We start from the raw sequence: 16,022 nt of genomic DNA on the forward strand, positions 1-16,022 counted from the left end.
GAGATGATGTTTGCCAGGCTCACTGGAAGTCATTATTTTTCTAAATTTGATTTCACAAAAGGGTACTGGCAAGTACCCATGGCCCCTGAGTCCAAAGAAGCCACTGCATTTTCATGCGACTCTGGACTATACCAATTTAAGTACATGCCTTTTGGCATTAAGACAGCACCTGCTGTCTTCAACCGATTGATGAGGGAGGTTGTCGGAGACATACCTCGCGTCTACCATTACTTCGACGACGTTCTTGTGGCAACAAAAACATGGCAAGAGCATTTAGAGACTTTAAATTGCTTGTTGTTCAGCCATTACAGTGCGAAACTGCTCAGGACTTGTAGACTTGCGGTGATATCTTCTGGTTTGTGAGACGTCAGTGACGACGCGCTTTGTAAGCTTTGTGAGAAACTCTCGCGCACGAATGCGACGCAGTGACTTTTTCGAACCCGTGGAAGAACCACGTAACACGAACCACCTTTGCAGGCTGAGGTTTTGTTCGAAACAGGGTTTTTGCCGATCCAACCCCGAGGGGAGGAGGGGCGCATTTATGCGATTAAAGGAGCTGTTGTCACAGCAGCCTATATTAAAGGCTCCCGACTTGAGCCGACACTTTGTGCTACGCACAGACGCCTCTTCGAGAAGTCTCGGAGCAGTTCTTTTGCAAGAACACGACGGCCGTTTGCATCCCGTGTCCTACGCTAGCCGGAAGCTTTTGCCACATGAAGCTGCCTACTCCACAATTGAGAGGGAGTGCCTGGCCATAGTGTGGGCTGTACAGAAATTTCATGTGTACCTTTATGGTAAACCGTTCCTCCTGCAGTCCGACCACCAACCACTGCGATACCTCAATTCGGCGAAGCACGTGAACAGTCGCGTGCTACGTTGGAGTTTACTCCTCATGGATTATGACTTTCATGTGGAGTATATTCGTGGATGTGATAACGTTGGTGCAGACTATCTAAGTAGAATAGCTACGGACACGGACTAATCTCTCATGAGAGTAATAATTTGAACAGTGTCACTTGTGATACTCCGTAGTGCTACCCTCCTCGACTTCTTGAACTTGGGGGGAAATGTGATAGGAGTTTGGACTGTTTGAATGTCGCGGCCGAATGCGCGTGATTGCTGTGCGGCGGCGACGGACGAAGAGGAAGAGAAGGACCGGTGTCTGGGCGGAGACGGCAGCCATGCGATCTGCCTGAGCTGCCTGGGCTGGCCTTCCGTACGAGCCGAGCAGTCATCTACCCAAGGCCGGTGTTCCTGGGTGTGCTGGCAGAACAGGCCGGGCTGTCCTTGGTCTTCAACCGGCCTGCTTCACTGCTGGGCGAGCATCCGACAGCGGCATGTTCCGGTGCAGCTAAGCCTCACGAACGGTCTACCCTGTGGCGGGCCGACGTCCCGACCCTGCTGTCGCGCGAGTGGCTCGTCGTGTGCCGGGCACCCGCCCCGGCCTCCAACACCTGCGCCACTCGCCGCTCGAGATTCATCTCTGCGCCTCTTCGTGCCGTGAGTGTGTGAGACCGACGCGCTATCGGACGCCTTCCGACATTGACGCTGAGTGCGACGATACTTACGCGACAGACATTTATGAAAGGAACTCTGTGTGTGTTATCGTGTACGTTATCCTAGTCCCGTCCCCGTGTCATTAAAGCCTCTCTGTGTTCATTGTGCCATCCCTGTGTGCTTGAGGCCTGGGCCCACATCCTCCTATCACACTCATACCCTCAATGGTGGCTGCCCGGCCGCGCCCAAGGGCTGAACTGAGTGATTGCAATATGCAACGCATAAAAACAGTACTAGTACAATGCCTACAGGAAACAACTACAGAACTTTGATAACTTCAACAGCAACAGCTGTAGCACTTTATCCGATTCTACTTTACGCGTCACTATTATGCGCAGTGCTTAAATTAAGAAGTCAACGGCAGCGAGTTTCGCAATTGAAGACAATTATTATCTACTCATGATAACGGGATGACCACATTTCACATCTGTGACAGGTGCTAGATGCATTGCGTAAAGCTCAGTTGAAGATAAACATAAATAAAAGTGAATGTTCAAGAACGTGGTTGTGTTCCTAGGGAGACGGTTCGATAAACAGAGAGAGCAACACCCGTGTGCTTAAATTTAGGTACACGTGAAAGAACCCCAGGTGATCGAAATTTTCGGACTCCTCTACTACGGCGTGCCTCATAATCAGCAAGTGATTTTGGCACGTAAAACCCCATAATTTAAAAGAAAGAACAGACAGAGCATAAAGGCAGAATTGGTCAACAACATTTCCTACTTAAACGAGCCATATCGTGCACACTCAGCTTGTTTTCCTAAGGCTGCCTGGACACTTTTGAGCATTTTTCAGACTACGCTCTGAAGAGTAAATGCCTAACGTGACACACTCAATAGAATGTGCAATTTACGTGGACCAAGGAGTGTGAGCAAGGCTGCCAAGTCTTAGTCAAAAAACACCACTCGATCAAGTTTTGGCTATCCTAAACATCATGAAACTCTTTGAAATCAATAGTGATGCTTAGCACTACGAAGGGGCCGCGATTCTGTACCAGAGGGACGATAATGAGCATCTGAAAATATTGACTCCTTAAGTATTATTCATATACGTTCATGAAAGCAGAAATAAATTCTGCTGCTGCGGCAAAAAAAAAGCATTAGTGGTTGTCATGGTCCTCCGTTACTTCCACACATACCTGACAGATAGGCATTTCAAGTTATTCACGCACGACCAAACGTTCACCCACATCCTCAACCTTATCCAATCAGAAGGATGATAGCTGGATGGCCGAGTGAAATACGTCAGCTCACATTCGAAGACCCACCAAGACTGGTGTAAAACTACCAGATGCTGACGCAGTATCTAGTTTATACCTACCTAGTGGAAACTGATCAACAAGTCACGCACCTATTATGAGGTCGAATGGAAAACAAAATACGTAAAGATTGAAGATTGCAAGAACAAAAAACAAATGTTTTTCGTATTCTCGACGAGATAACTTTCCTGATTATAGAGGAGAGGACTGTTTCTGGAGAACGTATCTTTGAAAATTAAACAAAGCTTCTACTGGGACATGAAGAGCAACAATTTGGCGTACGTTTGCATGCGCCGCATTTGTCAACTCCGCAACTCAACGTTTTCACCTCGTGATAGCCCATTTGTAATAATGCAACACTCGGAAAAACTGTTTTTTGTAGTTCATCTCCATTTTGCAGATCCCCCTCCAAGAAAAGCGGGGTGGGAATGCGGACCACTGAAGCCTTCCTCATAGTTATTGAGTGATGCCTAGACCGCGAAGGGAAGATGCGGAGAACGTAATTGTAGTCTTGAGCCGAGAGATATTAAGTGATGCCGAAGTCATAGTTGCAGATAACAGTCCCGCGTTGGCGAGCATCTGAGACGGGAGGCTGTCTAAATGAATATCGGGCAACAATTGGCCGCACCATACCATGCAGGAGCAAACGGGGGCACTGAAAGGGTTATACGTGACATGACGAAGTTCATCGCCCTCAACCTAAGGTTTCCGGGTGACTGAAAGTGTGCGTTGGAGGCTGCGGTTAATCACCGCTGCCGTTCTTCCACCGTCGGAATGCGCCTCATTCGACTCATTTATTTTCGCGTTAAACAAAGGTCCGACGCGAGTACACCTTATCAAATATACTGGCAACCTGCAGAGTGACCTAACTATTCTGTTATTATAACTTTTATACAGCCGGCTATAGTTTCGTTTTCCAGTAGGCGACAGTGCGGTGATGTCATGACGCAGATGTTGGCCACGCTGAATCAGGATATCGCGACGTGAAGGCACTCGCTACTTCTTGCTCGGCGGTCTCCTGTGCTTGCTACATGGAGCGTCCCCCCGAGCAGCAGCAAAGCCGACGACGTAGTCAGCTGAAGCAAGTGCGAAAACAATCCTGCTCCCACGTGACCGCATTCCGCTTTGTGACGTCACAACAGGTACCTCTTCGTTAGCAAGAATGAAAGTGGTGGTAGAAACATATAATAAATTATTGAGGGTGCCCTGAGGCTTGTCAGCATTTCTTTTTTCAAGAGTTTTGGCAACGCCGACAATCATTGCACGCCAGAAATGAAGAGTCGAAAATTTCATCTCTGAAATTAAATGTTTGTTTCGTTTTCATTTCTTTACTGTTTCTCTTTTAGTATTTACGCTAGAAACCTCAATTCCTTTATAGCGCTGCAAAGAGTTAAGCTACGTTACCGCGTAGTGGCGAAGAGTTATCAACGTGCGCCAAGAGCTGGTGCGGTTTTGGAGGTAAAAAGGAGGTTATTGTCACGTTGTATTAGTGACGGTGAACAACCACAGCCGCACAACGCAAGTCACGAAATTACTGCTTGTTTGGTAAACCCGTGCCAAGCAATACAAGTTACATAAATCCCAATGATATAGATGAGCACACTTGTCGATCGTGAAAAATCTGGGGTACAGATCAGACGCGTGGGCTATTTATACATCGCTCATTGAGCCTTCCAGCGTAATCATTGGTGCTGGCGTGAGTTCTATAATATACACGCACTACTATTCTCATCATACACGCATTCCAATATAACAAGGCTCGACGACAGCCTAGGCGACATGTAGACGCTGCGATGACATTCGCGATACTTCCGACACAGAAAGGCGCGTCTTGCGCTGGGCGACAAGTTTGAAGATTTCTCAGCCGGTGAACGACGCCACCAGGAGAGGTAAATAAGTACACGTGACTATGCCCCCGCTTATAAAGCACCGTACCGATGCTGTACACGGAACACGAACGCGAATAACAAAAGCACACGTATTAAAGGAAACATAGAAATTCAACACACAAATGCGGGATACCGGAGTTCGTTAGCGTGCGTACACAATCGCACGCTTAAGTCGCACTACGTGGACGATATAAGGTCGTGCGTGGGCGTGGAGGGAGAACTCGACGGCGGCCTACAGCGAGGTAGCTTATTACGTCCGGCTAAGACTGCGGTGGTGCAGGCACTCACATTTACTGCCTGCTCTCTTCGCGGATGATGTCTGAAGTCGAGGTCAGGTACGGGTGGGTCAGTGGCAGCAACTTTTGCAGCTCTCTCCGCCCGACTGCTCCTAGAGCTTGAGCGTAGGCGTAGTTTATCGTCAGCGTATGGGGAGTGTATTTCACATTCTGCATTTCCGGTGTCTTTTCCATGTTAGTGGCCTCGGAAAGAAACTATTCAATTGTCTTTGGCGCGTTTCTCATCATTCCGGCGTAAATGTTTTGCTTCACGCCAAGCATCAGGAAGCGAATTTTCTTCTCTTCAGAAACGTCCGGCTCAGCGTAACGGAACAAGCGAGTCATCTCTTCCGTGAAGACCCCTATGTTCTCGTTCGATAGCTGTATCCGGGTTTCCAGTAGAATGTCCACCCGTCTGTACTCCTCGAACGACGCTACTGAAATTCTTCAAGAAGATGCTGCGAAAGCGGTCCCACATTGTGAGAGAGGACTCCCCGCTCTCGAATCATGTATTCGCAGAGTCTTCGAATGAAACATACATATGTCGAAGCTCGTCTTCAGAGTGCCTGTTGTTGTTGGATGACACTCTGCCGAACATCTCCAGCAAGGTTTGGGGTCAGCTAACGGAGCTCCACGGAAAGTAGGTGGCTCCCTGGCTTTTGAAAGTACGGTGGCTGCTAACGATGTTGGGTCCATTATTGTGAATGGCGACTTCATCATGATCTTTCTGGTCGTATCAGCTAGAAGTCCCTGCTCCGGGGGTAGGTTTTGTAACCTGCAGCTAGCTCGATGATTCGGGGCGGCGTTGGCGTTGCCTTTAGGGTTTCGGCTTGACCGGGGCGTTCCGTACATGAACGCAAAACCACCTCCGCCAGATGCTAAACCTATGCCGAGTAAAACAGGTAACACTCAGCACATTGGTAGCCGAGAACACACTCGTCGATTGTCGGAAATCTGATGTATTGTCGAAAATCTGATGTACTCCATATCAAACGCATCGGCTATGTATACGTGACTCAGTGAACCTTCCAGCGTAAGCGCTGGCGTTCGCGCAAGTTCTACAATGCACACCACTATTTGCGACGTGCACAGAAGTGGATTACACAAGTCCCGGCGACTACATAGGCAACCGATATAAACAAATCGATAACACTCGAGGAACTTCCGATACAGAAGGGCACGTTTCGCGCTGGGCGGTAACATTAAACATTTGTTAGCCTGCGAAAGTCGGTTGCCAGGAAAGATAAGTGAGTACACGTGGCCTTAATCACATCGCAGTAACCGGATGTGGCTGTCTCCTGGTGCCCCATCGGATTACCGTACGATGGGGCACTATGGTCATGCTAGCACACTGTTGCCGTGAGCCAATTCAGCAATCAACCGGACAACAACGGAAAGCGTGATTGATTGATTGATTAGTAGTGTTTATTGGCGCAAGGGCCAGATGTGGCCAAAGAGTGCCAAGTCGATGATCGGTGCTTCTCAATGATATGTGAGTGTTAATTGCGAGGAGTAATAAAACACGGCTGTATAGTGGCCTAAAATATTCACTAAAAAAGTGCAAAATATGCATGTGGCGCAATGAAGACGTAAAAAGACCTAAAATTTATTCGCTCTAAAGTGCATAAAATAAGAATATATACACATTAAAATGACAGTGATTGATAGTTTCTCCGATGACAATAGATGTTTCATGAGATAGGGATGGTCAGTAAAATATGCAGAATCTCTAGCACTAGTGCCTCAGCAAGGCCTTGAAAGCAAGGACTGGGAGACACGTGCTCTAGAAAATGGTTTCGTTGCAGCTACGACCTCCAGGTGGAGGCCGTGCTACAAGTAGCCTGGCCAAATCACTTGTAAGGTGTCCGTTTCAGTTAGAAAGTTTAATGCTGATTAAAAAGTAAAAAGGGGTTCATTGCTGAGAAAGAATGCTGGGTGTAATGGTGTGTGTTGGAGATAAGCAGAGGGAAAGTACTTTTTTCTTTCTGCCGCTATTTCTGTTCATTGGATAAGAACATGGATAACTGTAAGCCTCTTGCCACATTTGGTATATGTCGGAGGTTCGCTTCCCGTCAAAAGGTAGGAGTGAGTGGCGTAAGTATGTCCTATTCTTAACCTACAAGGAAGCACTTCCTTATGTCTTGCTGTTCTTTCAGATATCCAGTTCCCTAATTTTCGTTTGATAACGTGTAGCTTATTCTCTACTGCATTATCCCATTGGTCCTGCCAGTGCTTCCTCAGTTTGTCGCGTAAGAATGGCTTAAGTTCTGTTGCTGCTATGGGTTTATTCACATCTGTTTCATTAAAGACGACTGACGTTGCACTTTCGTCAGCAGCTACATTACCTTTTATGCCCCTGTGGCCAGGTACCCAACATAGGACTATGTTTTGGTTGTATGTTAAGGCTAAGCATAGTTCGGTGTATAGCTTATTAAAAATAGGGTTCTTATGTTTTCGAAAACTCATTAAGGCCCTTACTACGCTTAATGAATCTGTGAAAATTATGGCCTTATTGAGATTTCTTTGTCTGATTTGTTTTACAGCTGAGAGTATCGCGTATGCCTCAGCCGTGAAAATACTTGTGTTGGGATTTAGAGAACCCGAGGTGGAAAAAAATGGTCCAAGAGCTGCATACGCGACACCAGCAGATGATCTGGAAGCATCTCTATAAAATTCGGCGCAGCAGTACTTCGCTTGGGGTTCGACGAAGTGTGATCGTATGCGTGCCTCAGGTGCATGTTTTGTTATTTCGACAAACGAGATATCGCACTCCATGGTCTGCCATTCCCAAGGCGGTTGAAGGCGAGTGGGAGGCATTAGGATATTGTCTGGGAGGTGGATGTCTGTTTCTTCTGCCATTGCTTCCAAGCGTAGGCTCAAAGGGGTTCTAATGCGTGGGCGATTACTGTAAAGTGTGGCAGCGCGCAGGTCGCTAACGATGCAGTGGCATGGATGTTCGGTGTCTGATTTTGCCTTTGTGTAGTATGAAAAACTTAGGAATATCCTGCGTAGATGTAAGGACCATTCATGGGACTCGACGTACAGACTTTCATTAGGGCTCGTTCTAAAGGCGCCTGTTGCCAGTCGTATACCGAGGTTGTGAACTGGGTCTAGAATCTTTAGCGCACTGTCAGTTGCGCAGTGGTACACCACGGCTCCGTAGTCGAGGCGTGATTGTACGAGACTCTTGTATAAGCTAAGCAGACACTTCCTATCACTGCCCCAGGTTGTTCGAGAAAGCAGCTTGAGGAGGCGCATGGTCTTCAGGCACTTTTCTTTAAGATATTTTAAGTGGGGAATGAAGTTGAGTTTTGTGTCGAGGATAACACCTAAGAATTTGTATTCAAGGCTGACAGTTAGTCTTTCTCCCTTAAGGTTAATATCTGGTTTTGGCAGTACACCTCTCTTGTTTGAGAACAGGACACATGTGCTTTTTTGGGGGGTTCAATCTAAAACCATTCTCATCCGCCCACTTTGAGAATCTATTCAAACCAAGCTGTAGCTGTCTCTCGCAAATGCTAAGGTTACACGAACTGAACCCTATCTGTACATCGTCCACACAGACGGAGTAGAAGAGCGTGCGAGGTAATATGGTGTGTAGGGAGTTCATTTTAACAATAAATAGCGTACAGCTCAGTACTCCACCCTGCGGTACACCTGTCTCCTGTAGGAATGGTAGAGATGGCACGTTGTCAACTCTAACACGAAATGTCCTGTCAGAGAGATAGCTTTCAGTTATTCTCAGCAAGTTGCCGCGAATACCCATTGCAGAAAGATCACGAAGGATCCCGAAGCGCCACGTAGTATCATACGCCTTCTCCATCTCAAGAAATACTGATAATACAAGCTGTTTGTGGACAAAGGCATCCCTCATGTACATTTCCATGCGCACAAGCTGATCTGTCGTCGATCTGCCTTCTCTGAAACCACATTGATATGGGTCTAATTTCTTGTTTATTTCTAGATAGTGGACCAGGCGACTGGTTACCATCTTTTCAAAAACTTTGCATAAGCAGCTCGTCAATGCTATAGACCTATAACTATTTGCCAAAGAAGGGTCCTTACCTTGTTTCAAAATAGGAATTATGATGGCCTCTTTCCAAGCAGAGGGAATGTGGCCGGAAGACCATATAGAATTGTAGAGACAAAGAAGGGTTATTTGTGATTCAGACGGCAGGTGTTTTAGCATTTCATATAGGATGCGGTCAGAACCTGGGGCAGATTTGTTGCAGCTATTTAGTGCTGCCTGAAGTTCCACCATGGAAAAACGTCTATTGAATGCCTCGCATTTTGTGCTTTTCCGTTCTAATGGTTGTCTTTCTATTTGCCTTTTGTATCTTTGGAATGTTTCAGAGTAGTGCGACGAGCTGGATATGTGTTCGAAATGTGCGCCAAGAAAGTTCGCCTGATCGTCCATGCTGTCGCCTTGAGTATTTACCAGAGGCAGCGAGTAAGGCTGTCGACCATTTATTCTCTTCACTCTATTCCAAACCTTTGTTTCATCAGTATAAGTGTTAGTGCCCGATATATACTTTCTCCAACTCTCTCTTCTAGCTTGTCGTCGTGTTCTCCGACCCTGGGATTTGACCTGTTTGAAATTGACTAGTTTTTCTGCCGTCGGAGAATCCCGAAGTAAAGCCCATGCCTTGTTCTGCTTTTTACGTGCTATTCGACAGTCATCGTTCCACCACGGAAGACGGCGTTTTGTGGACAATCCACTTGTTACAGGGATACATTTGGAGGAGGTGTCAAGGAGAAAACCCGTAAAATATTTAACCGCAGCGTCTATGCTTAAAGCACACATGTCGTCCCAGGATAAAGAAGCAAGCTTTTTGAATTTTTCCCAGTCAGCTGAGTCAGTTCTCCAGCGAGGTAATTGTGGAAGGCATTCATGAGCCATTGGTGTGCTTAGAAATACAGGGAAATGATCACTCCCGTATGGGTTTTTAATAACTTTCCATTTAAAGTAAGGTAGAAGGGTAGGGGATGCAATGCTAAGATCTATTGAGGAGTATGCTATGCGAAGCATACTAGCCGCACAACCACGCTCTTCCTTGCTGCGCCGCGCGCGGCCGCGTAGCTACCATATGACGTCATAACAGCGGCAAAAGCGGAGGCTCAACTCGTGCGCTCGCTTGCGGCCGCGTAGCTACATAGCCGGGTCTCAGCTCGTGCGCTCGCCTGCGGTCGCACAGGTGGTACTGCGGCCTAACTCCCGCTCCTCCCGCTAGGGCACTGACGTCACAACAGCTGCAAGCCGGGCTCAACTCTTGCAAGATGGGCTGGGTGGGAATCGAACCAGGGTCTCCGGAGTGTGAGACGGAGACGCTACCACTGAGCCACGAGTACGATGCTTCAAAGCGGTACAAAAGCGTCTCTAGTGAATGCGGTGTTGCCTTAGAAACGAGCTGTTTCTAAGGCTCAGGCGTGCGTCGCTTGCTCAGGCGCACATTTCGTTGCCGCGCCGAACGCTGCGTTGCTCGACGCTCACCGCGTCCAATGCGGGGCGCGTAGTCGCTGCGCCGTAGCCCATTGTCTTGCACCCCTTGGCGGGTCGACGGGAACGCTGTCGCGTTCCACTCTTGAAGGCGAAGCAGAGTAACGCATGAGTTGTTTCTTCGTCTAGCCGAACCAAATATAGCCAAGCAACAGCAGTTCACCAGGCTAAACAGTGGTTCAACAACTAAAATAAAGGCTAGTATGCTTCGCATCCTGGGAATAACCTTAGCTAAGCTACAGCCATTTTTTTGTTTGTTATGTTATAATACGTGGGCTCCTTCTCATTCAAAAGGCATGCACCCGAAGAAAAAAGGGAACTCTTCAATCAAGCGACCTCTCGCGTCACAGCGCGAGTCGCCCCACAGGTTGCTGTGCGCGTTTAAATCTCCAAGCACAAGATATGGCTCAGGCAACTGATCTATTATTGTTTGGAATTCTTGTTTGTGAAGCTGAAAATGCGGCGGTATATACAGGGAACAGATGGTTATCAGTTTATTTAAAAGTACAGCTCGAATGGCCACTGCCTCAAGGGGCGTTTGTAGCTGCAAGTGTTGACAGGCTATAGATTTGTCAGCTATGACGGCTACACCGCCTGATGATGCGAGAGCATCATCGCGGTCCTTCCGAAAAATAACATAGTGACGAAGGAAGTGTTTATGTTTAGATTTCAAGTGAGTCTCTTGGACACACAGCACTTTTGGAGTTAGTTCATTAAGGATTTCTTGGACATCATCGAGGTTGCAAAGCAGGCCTCTGATATTCCACTGAATAATTAGTGTATCTATATTAAAATTAATTTTGTGCTATGTGTCGAAGAGAATGTACATCGTTTAGCTTACAGTGCCCTTTTGAGGTCCTGTAATTGGAATTTTGTCTTTCCTGGAGCGGTCGAGAAAATCGAGCCGCTCCTTAGGCGCCCACTGCGCCTTCTGACTGGGTGTTGTGTCCATAGCCTCTTGAGAGGCACTGGACACGTGCTCTTGCGAGCGGTGTGTTTTCCGTGGAGGCCTTGTCTCGGAAGACAAGGCCTTGGAGCTCCCCGTGCTGGTGGTTGTTGGGCTTGTGTTGACCTCTGAGCTGTGCTGACTGGTGCCAGCACTAGCAGGGGCCTCCGCTGGGGTCAAATTCGGGAGGGGTAGGGCAGCCTTCGCTGCTGCCACCGTGGGGGCCGGTGGCGTTGCCACACGCTCGCTATGCGTGGCGCTGGCGTCCGCCAAGTGCCGTTGTGATACTGCCCCCGACGTACCACTTCGGCGAAAGATGTGCTATGTGCAAATGTTGGTGAGATGCGTTGTCGTGCTTCTCTGAAAGTTATGTTTTCTTTTACCATTATCGTAATTATTTCATTTTCTTTTTTCCAGACCGCGCATGATCGAGAATATGCAGGGTGGCCACCGTTGCAATTGCTACAACGGGGCTCAGCCTTACAGTCATCTGCAGAATGGTCATTGTTGCCGCATTTTGCACATGTTAGCCGCCCTTGGCAGCTTTGAAGCGTGGCCAAACCTCTGGCATTTAAAACAGCGTCGCGGGTTGGGGATGTACGGTCGTACTCGGATTTTCATATATCCAGTTTCTATTGTCTCTGGTAACGTGCTAGAGCCAAAGGTAACTATCAGGTGTTTAGTTGGCAGCTCCTTATTGTCCCGTCTGATCTTTATTCTTTGTACGTTTATTACATTTTCATCCTTCCATCTTTCCAGGAGTTCTTCGGTCAAATGCATCAAGTCAATGTCAGAAATTACGCCTTTGGCCGTATTCATGGTTCGGTATGCTGTTACACTGACGGGGATGTCTCCAAGTTGTACAAGGTTCGTTAGCTTGTCGTGTTGTGCTTTGTCTTTCAATTCGAGTAACAAGTCGCCACTGGCCAGCTTGGTGATTTTATAGCCGCCTCCAATGGTCTCTGTGAGATAGTTCGCCACAATGAATGGTGAAATCGTTCTTGCCTTCTTGTCAGGTTTTTCACTGTGTACAACGTGAAATTTCGGGAAAGTCTGACTGGGTTTGAGAGAAAACTGAAATGTTGCATCGGTGCGCCCCCTTTTAGAGGGACGATCGGTTGAAAAAGGGTTGGAAGTTCCCATGAAATATGTTGAGTATTGAGCGACGATGCCAGTCACCCACCACCGAGCCCAACAAGGGGACAAGGCAAGGTATGTGATGATACAAGCCCTGCCATGACAACTGTACGTCATCGCTATAACCACATATGTTATAACCAAGGTAGGTCATACCATACCAGGTTAACCCTCGCCGCCAGAAATGTTGGAAGTTATCAGAAGAAAAAGAAGACAGGAAAGACTAAAAGGGAGAGGGACAGACGAAGATGTGCGAAGAGAGAGACAGGAAAAGGCGACTGCCGATTTCCCCCAGGTGGGTCAGCCTGGAGGTGCCGTCTATGTGAAGCCGAGGCGTAAGAGGTGTGTTGCCTCCGCCGGGGGGCCTTAAAGGTCCAAACACCCAGCATCAGCTCAACCTCCAGGATCCCCCTTTCCCCAGACACGGCTAAGCCGCGCACGTCTACACGCGGGAGGGTCCAAACCTCGTGTGCTCGGGTACGTGGTGTCGCAACACACCAAACGCGGGGAAAAGCGCGAGCCCCTACGCTTCCAACAGGAGCGAACAATCGGAAGGGCCAATTTGGAACATTCCCGCAACATTCGGGGGTATTCTGGGCATTGTCAAGTTCCGCCATAGTATGGTGTACTGGAATGGGGCAGTGCGTCGTCCGGAGTCGAAAATGTCTCTTTTTGCGATGACAGTCTGGAGCATTCCGGTCTACTGCACGGTCATCTGCCTCTGCAGCCTGAAGTCATTGCTCTCCAGCGGAACTCCAATGGTGGAACATAGGGCCTCCTGGAATGGTACTTATGGTTGTCGCGGAAGTCATGCATGTCCGTCCGGCACTCGCCGATCGCTTGCACATTTTTTTTTCATGTGCACGGCAAGCGCCGAGATTGTAAAAGCGTTTTTTTTTTCGCATTTAGAAAAGCTCCAGGCTTTTCTAGATCGGGCACAATGGGAATACCGACTGTATTATTGCCCTTTTACACCTTTTTGTGGAACGAAATGTCCAAACGACGGTGGCTGCATTTGCCACAGAGCATTATTTCTCTTCTTAAATGAAATCTGGCAAACACTTTTGTGGCTGATGCAACATGAAAGTAATCCAATGCGACCCGCCAGGCGCAGGGCTTTACGTGCTCCTTCCGAGCTTCTCATCCTCGTGTGTCTCGAAATAATTTCACAACAAAAACATACGCGTGCTTACCGAATAGAACAAGCATACGAGTGTTTGGTTGTTTTCTGCAACCAAAACGCTGAGCCGACGATCAGGGACACTACATGATCTATAATTGGAAACATGCCGGCTTAAATGTCGTTACTGATGTATCCTAACAGTTTGTATTGCTTATTTTTTGCAAATTATAATAAACTCAATGGTGTTTAAGGGCGTTTTATTTTCCAAATGCCAGAAAGTTTTGCAGAACATATTAAAAAGTCATGGGCTAGGCACACCATTCGATCGTAGCGCGCGCCCAATGGCGTCATCGCAAAGCATCCCCGGTACTCCCATTATTTTGCTAAACGGACGACACACGGTTCAATTCCAGTAAAATATAGCCATAGTGTTGAATCTGCCATCTAGTCAGCTCTGATTGCCTCAAAATGTCACCAACACAAAATTTGACGATATGACAGAATTTGCCAATAAAAAAGAATAGCACCCACGATAATTGAATGGGCTTTAACCACGGCGCCAGGACTTAATGTTGTGTTCCTACGTTCCATGTGATGCCACATGACCACCACCACCTCTTTTGCTCAGGAGGACATCTCCTTTTTCTTTTCGAAGCCACGCTGTACTTGGCGCTTGTATTGAACGGGTTGCATAAAAGGTGATGTATTTAGGTATATGTGGCGCTTTCGAGGAATGGAGGCTTTGTACCGTATGTTGGCAGCCGCCTAATATAAAAAAAGCAATAATGAAAATTTTTATCTCTGAAGTACTCAAACAGTGACTCGTTATAGAACACGCTGGTTGCACCAAATAAAAAAAACGCAGAGTGCTACTCCCTTATCGGGCTATGTACCCTAATGCTATATCTGTCAACAAGCGGTGCATGAGTAATTACCCGAATTTTATCGCAGCAAGAGACGAGGCACAACTGAAGTCCTCGTCCTCGTTTTGTCCTGCGCCACAGATCGGGTAATTACTTGTGCAGCAAGTAGTGTAACAACGTGTTTTATCACTATATGATGGCAAAGAAGAAACAGGTATAGTGAAAGAACATACGACTGGGTTGAATTTTTTATTTTCTTTTCTCTTTAACAATTTTGACAATGATATTCGCCATGTAAATATCCTTAAATTTTCCACACTGTTCTTTCGTTTTTAGAACGCACAGGAAAACAAAAATTAATTTGCGAGGTTACTTTCGCTTTTGTCCTCTTCCAGGGATCACCACTACCTATCACGTCTCACGATTTAATCATGACGCAGACGTACGGTTCCGCCAATGAAAAACATGGAGGACGCTTAAGCTTCGCCTTCAAGAGTGGAACGCGATAGCGTTATCGCACCCCGTTCGCACCGCCCACTCATTCGCTGGGATCTCTTGAGTCACACAAAGACGAAACGTGCGCCTGAGCAAGCGGAACGAACCAAAGAACTCGGTGTCTCAGGGGGAGAAAGGATCTGCGCGAGCCAAACGTCGTGATCGGCACGGACAGCCCGGCCGCGACACGTTATGAAGGTGGACGCGATCATGGGGCTGGCGCCTCGATGGGATCGTCCTCTGTCTCGCTTGGGAGCACTACGCAGACGCATGACTCCTCACCAGCCGCACGGCACACATTGCAGAGGATGCTTTCCCACCAGACGCGTCACGGCGCAGCGATGACGTCAGAGCCGTCCCGCATCGGACGCTGCACTTAGGAATCGCGCTGTGAGCGGATAGAGGAGCCGTGTCGCCTAAACACAAGGGTTCGAGTGACGCACGCTGGAATTTAGAAGGGTAGAGAGCGAGAAAACTTATTAAACGCAAGGGTATTGGGGCATCCTCGCACCGGTCCCCGCATGGCCCCAATGCGCTCAAACAAAACGCGGCGGACACGCAGGTGAGTGGCGTGCCACTTGTCGCAGCAGCGCCGTACATTGCGAGGAGGGTGTCTTCTGTGTTTGCCACAAGATGGCTCTTCGTGTGCGCCAAGCGCAGGAGAAATGTTGCGAAAACGTACTTCGCTACTCGTTTAACTGCGACTTCTGTAATTTACATGCTCATGATTACCAATATACACCGCAGCATAATTTTCTACAAGTTTGTAAGGCAACACTGCATTCACCTGACGCGCTTTTGTCCCGCTTTCGACCATCGAACTCATGGCTGAGTGGTAGCGTCTCCACCTCACACTCCGGAGACCCTGGTTCGATTCCAACCCAGCCCATCTTGCAAGTTGTTTTTTTAGAAACTGCCTTCCACCACTTTTCGCTCACTGCCAACGCCACCGACGCCGAGGACACCGGCTTTTCTGGACACG

General features: G+C 47.9%; 1 protein-coding gene and 1 long non-coding RNA gene across 5 annotated transcripts in view; one reads left to right on the forward strand and one right to left on the reverse strand.

Annotated features, from left to right (window-relative positions):
• The window catches only part of LOC135900480 (uncharacterized), an 88,608-nt gene that overhangs the window by 59,469 nt on the left and 13,117 nt on the right, over positions 1-16,022 (reverse strand). The window lies entirely within an intron of this gene.
• Positions 1-16,022, forward strand: part of LOC135900482 (uncharacterized) — a 54,167-nt gene that overhangs the window by 15,774 nt on the left and 22,371 nt on the right. The gene's annotated exons all lie outside the window — the stretch shown is intronic.

This window comes from Dermacentor albipictus, chromosome 5 (assembly GCF_038994185.2).
Source record: "Dermacentor albipictus isolate Rhodes 1998 colony chromosome 5, USDA_Dalb.pri_finalv2, whole genome shotgun sequence".
Taxonomy (NCBI): Eukaryota; Metazoa; Arthropoda; class Arachnida; order Ixodida; family Ixodidae; genus Dermacentor; species Dermacentor albipictus.